Consider the following 4,783-nt stretch of genomic DNA (forward strand, 5'->3'; position numbering starts at 1 on the left):
AAGGCCCCTGAAAACAGAGTTTTGTTTTTTAATGTATTGTCTCATTTGTTGAATAGCATGGCTTGCTGCCCAGTGTTATGGCAGTTCACAATGACTATTCTTCCCACCCATTCTCCTTCTCCTCCTTCCATTAATCAGTGATGGGTCAAATTCAAATGTTTTGGAAGTTCTGTCTGGTTTTGATGTGATGGTACATAAAAATATCTCCAGAGTGGTTATTAGGGTGCTTGGTGTGGCTGCATTTGTCCCGGAGAAACCTCCCCCTCCTCTCTGAGGGCAGCAGCCCATTTTGTGGCAAGGTTGGCAGCTCTACAAGGTCTTCTTTGAGGCAGGCTCCACTCCCTCTGCCCCAGTGGTACATCCATCATTTCTGGTTTTCCTTTCCAAAAATGCTTTTCACAAAAGTCACTTCCTTGTTTCACATTACTCCACGCTCTGTGAGTCCAGACTGAGACACGCTGCGAACCAGATCTGTATCTGGGGTAAATCAGCATCATCCTGCTGCTCTCAGTGCAGCTGCAAAATCCTGCACCCATGGAGCATCTTGCCCATGAACTTTCTGCCCAAAGGGGGCAGCTTTGGTGGAGTGAAAAAGGGTTTGTGTGTTTTTGGAGAGATGCTGGCAGGAAGACCAAATTGCAAACCTCACCTAAACCATAGGGTGCTGAACTTCACAGATTTTGACATCTCTGTTCTGCCTAATGAGATTATTTTTTTTCTCTGAAAAAAAAAATGTCCTACTAGAAATTGGTGCAAAGCAAAAAAAGAAAAAATAAAAAAGGACCAGGCTGATGAGAGGTCAATTAGTATCATAAAATAACCCTGTATAAAAAGATATTTTGCACTCCCTTTTCCTTATATAACCCACCACCCCAAGCACCTTTTTAAAAAAGTTCCTCAAAGTTTATTCAAGGATGCATTTTGGTTAGGTTTACAGTATTTGCCACTAGCTGGCCAAAAGTGACAGAAGGGATTTCAGTGTGCTGCTCTTTGCCATGGTGACATTGCCTTTAATTTAGAGTAAGTGATTATACATGTTTGACTGTCAAATCACTGCATGCAGCTTTTGTGGTCGGGGGCTTGTTTTATCAAAGAATTCTGCTGAACCTCTTCCAAACCAGAACTCCCATGTGTATAATTATATTGTATTTTCATTATATAAACTTTATTTTTAAGACTGAAAACATATGAAATGATTATGGGAATGTGCGTTCTACACGACACCACCACGTACTTGTGGGGAGAGAGGTTTGTAACAGAAACCAAATGTTGCCATTAATATACAGGTACAAGATACATCCTTGTGACTCAGGAAATAAGGGTGGGATAGAGAAAATACGGGCAATTGAACTTCAGATTGAGAGAAAACCCTTATTCCATGATAAATAGCACCTGGTACTCTCTGGAAGTAGATCTTAGGGATCCATAGCCTGCAGCTGAACAGTACTTGTATAGCAAATTTAGGTTCCTCCAAAATACCTCTCAAACTGATCCTTTAAAAATTGTATTCCTTCATAAATGTATTTGATTGGTGCAAACACTTCTCTGTTAGAGACCTATTTTGTTCTGGGACAACTACTTTGGTGTTTTGCCCAAAAACTGCACATTTGGAGTTACATCTTTAATTTAATTTCATTGTCTTATGTCACAACCCAACGAGGACCTAATTTCAGTTTGAACAGGTACCACAGAGACCAACATTTTACAAGATCTTCAAGAGAATATTGTTTAAGGCAGGATCCAAAATTATATCCAGCAGCAAGGTCTCTGGCTGGGAGGGATAAACTGGGTAAGTTCTGAGTAAGTTGCCATCACCTTCATGTCCACAGTCCACATCCATTCATATGGATTCATAGATTTTATTTTATTAACAAGGCTGTTAAGATTTGTCCTCCTGTCATAAACAAGGAACTGAGTCACCACGTAGATTAAACAATTTTACATACTGAGCATATCCACATGATTCAGCACTTGAATTTCCACTCTCCTGCACCCTTATCCCACTGCCCTAAATAATAAACTGTTCTCTATTTCAAATACTTTTGGTAGTTTCTTTCTGTCTGCCTCAGTAGCTTTTGCTTGACTAATAGTGGTTCTTTAAAAAACAATCCCCCACAGAAATCAAAGGGTATGTCATGAAAGGAAACAAATTATTTTGTGTATATATATTATATTTAATGGGCATATATGCACATGGAGAGCAAGAGAGATGCACTAAGGGCAAACCAAAGCACATCTCCATCATCAGAGCAATCTGTGAGTCACCTAAGACAAATGCTAACTCCTTCAAGGCAATCCTATACAATAGATCAGTAAACAATATCTTCAGTCTCTGGCTGGGAATTTAGACCCAGTCATTTACAAGCCAAAAATTAGGTCAAAGAATAATGGTGATAACTTGCCTTATCATCAGGCAGGGCGTGTGACAAGCCTGCTCACATGGCCTCCGATTTTTCTGTGGGGATGACAGCCCAGAAGCCATTGATGTCACCTCAGTGCTGCAAACCTGAGTGGAAAATCAGAGACAGGTTTAAAAAAAAACACCTCTTATAATTATGTATAATTTATAAGGTAAGACATAACAGACTTTTAAAAGGACAGCAAATGCAGAATAATACCTGAGTTGAATGAACACAGGGCTTCTTAACCACCAGAGAAGCCACCTGAAGAGAGTTTTGCAGCTCAGTGTGACAAATTCCTGCACAGCACTCTCAAAGTCCCCAGCCTGAGCCACTTTGAGCTCAGCTGCTCTTGGGCAGAGAGAGTTGGGAAGCTGGGGAATCACTGCTGAGTAATGTATGTTTTCATAATCTTCACTTTCAGGAATGTCCATTCAACATCCCAGCTATTGGGATAAGGGTGCAGATGGAATGTGGTTTCCACATTTGGAACACGCTGGGGGGAATCTGTTCCTGAAGTGTGTTTATGTTTGAGGGACTTTGCATGCAGCCTATCTCCTCAGCAGCATGTTAAACTCTGCTCTCCAAAGGCAAGAGTGCAAGAGGCAGAGTGGAGGGGGAGAAGAATCCAAGAGGATGGAAAAGCTGCAAGACACATTTCTTTTGGAATACTGAAACTGGATTTTCAAGATTTGAAGAGCCTTTCTCATTAAAAGGAAAAATAACAAGCTCCAATAAACTTGCCACAAGTGATGAAGTGTTGGGGGGGGTCTGGAGCTGTAAAACGAGACACTGTATTTTCAGCTATCTCCACAATGAATGTCATTTGACAGAACATCATGTGTTCAAACACTGAAATCCCTCAAAATGTTTGCAGGTTTTCAAAGCTGCAAATTTTTTTGCAATTTTTTTTTTCAATTTTTTTTTTTTTTGCAAATTTCAAAGCTCTTGCTTTGAAATTTTCAAAGCTCTCTTAATTTTACACCATCTCCTTCCCTCTTTCCATACCTGCATGTGGATGCTGACATGTGCTGTCACTTAAAATTTGTCTTTCACAGCCTGAGCGATCATTTTTGGTGTAAGGGAAGGGCTTGCCAGCATTCTGTGGCATGGTATTTAGGCTTGGCTCCCATTGTGTGCCTATTTCCACTGAAGTCAATCAGTTCACATCAGGTATTCTGCAGACCCAGCACTGCAGTTTCTTATCATCTGTCGGGAGATTAGAGATAGAAACTTAACCGCTGGCTTGAAGATGACACAGAATTATCCCCGGATTTGCTCCCAGACTCATGCAAATAGCTTCCCCACTCCCACAATAACTCCCGAGTACCTTTCACCCCCCTCACACTCCTGCATCCCCCCTCACTTCCCGAGCGGGGCAGGGGCGTTTCAGAAATAGCCATCACAATGGTGTTTCCACTCCGAAGGAGGAAACGCGGGCTGGGAGGAGTTATGAGAGGAACAGAGGAAGCGGAGCTGTTTCCACACCATCCCAGGCTGCACTTTCGCAGCAAAGGGCTGGGAATGCCTTTGGGGCTCCGGGGACAGCGGAGCCCCGAGGCTGCGCACCCGGGATGCGCCCGCCGGGAGCGCGGCCGGCCCGGAGCTCGCGTGTGGCTCCCGCATCACCCAGCACAGCTGAGGCTGACAGCAGCTCTGAGCTGCTGAACAAACTGAATGAACCGAGGTCAGCCCCCAGCATCCCTCCCTCCCTCCCTCCCTGACTCACTGAGACATGAAAGGCGCTGGACGGCTCCTCCTCAGCCGGGGCTGCTCCGTCACATGTCCTGTCAGCCAGCCAAGGTTTTTAGCTCTGCACTTCTCCGTGGAGCCAATGGCGATGTTTTCTGGCTGGCTTGGCCGGGGCTATGGGAATGCGGTGTCGAGGCAGGCTGTCCGTGCTCTGGGATTGCTTTCATGCGTCTCCACCTGCTGGCTGGCATTCCGCTAATTGCAGCCGCCCAAGCCGCCGGGATGACAGCGGGGACCGGGCTGACGTGGGAAATGTCGCTCGCTCTCGCAAGGACATGGGCAGACAAGCGCGACAGGAGAGGATCACTTTCTTAATTTGGTAGCGAGCGACATCCTGCATCGCAGGCGACAGGTAGAAGGCCACTGAGATTTTTCACGCCAAGCTTTTGAACTGCTGGAGCCTGGCTTGAGAGGATAACCAGTAAGAAAGATTTTTGGGGGGAAGGAATCTATAAAGTGTGGAACCATCAGCGTTTTGTTTCCCTACCAAAAGCAGATGCTGGGAATGTTAACGTGCTTTCATTGACACGGTGAAGGAGGGAAATTGTTCATTAATATCTGGAAGCATGAGCATTCTGGGGCCCACAACTTAGTTGCTGTGTGGTTAGAAAAAGCAGTTACTTAGCAAATGC

The 4,783-nt window shown here is 44.5% G+C and overlaps 1 long non-coding RNA gene across 1 annotated transcript; it reads right to left on the reverse strand.

The window, feature by feature from the left end:
* Positions 1-2,407: 2,407 nt before the first annotated feature.
* LOC118687712 (uncharacterized) lies at positions 2,408-4,277 on the reverse strand. The gene is made up of 3 exons (XR_004980379.1): positions 4,129-4,277; positions 3,408-3,608; positions 2,408-2,506 (listed from the first exon to the last, which is right to left on the reverse strand). It is a non-coding gene; the product is annotated as an uncharacterized LOC118687712 (long non-coding RNA).
* Positions 4,278-4,783: the final 506 nt, after the last annotated feature.

The sequence above is a fragment of the Molothrus ater genome, chromosome 6 (assembly GCF_012460135.2).
Source record: "Molothrus ater isolate BHLD 08-10-18 breed brown headed cowbird chromosome 6, BPBGC_Mater_1.1, whole genome shotgun sequence".
NCBI lineage: Eukaryota > Metazoa > Chordata > Aves > Passeriformes > Icteridae > Molothrus > Molothrus ater.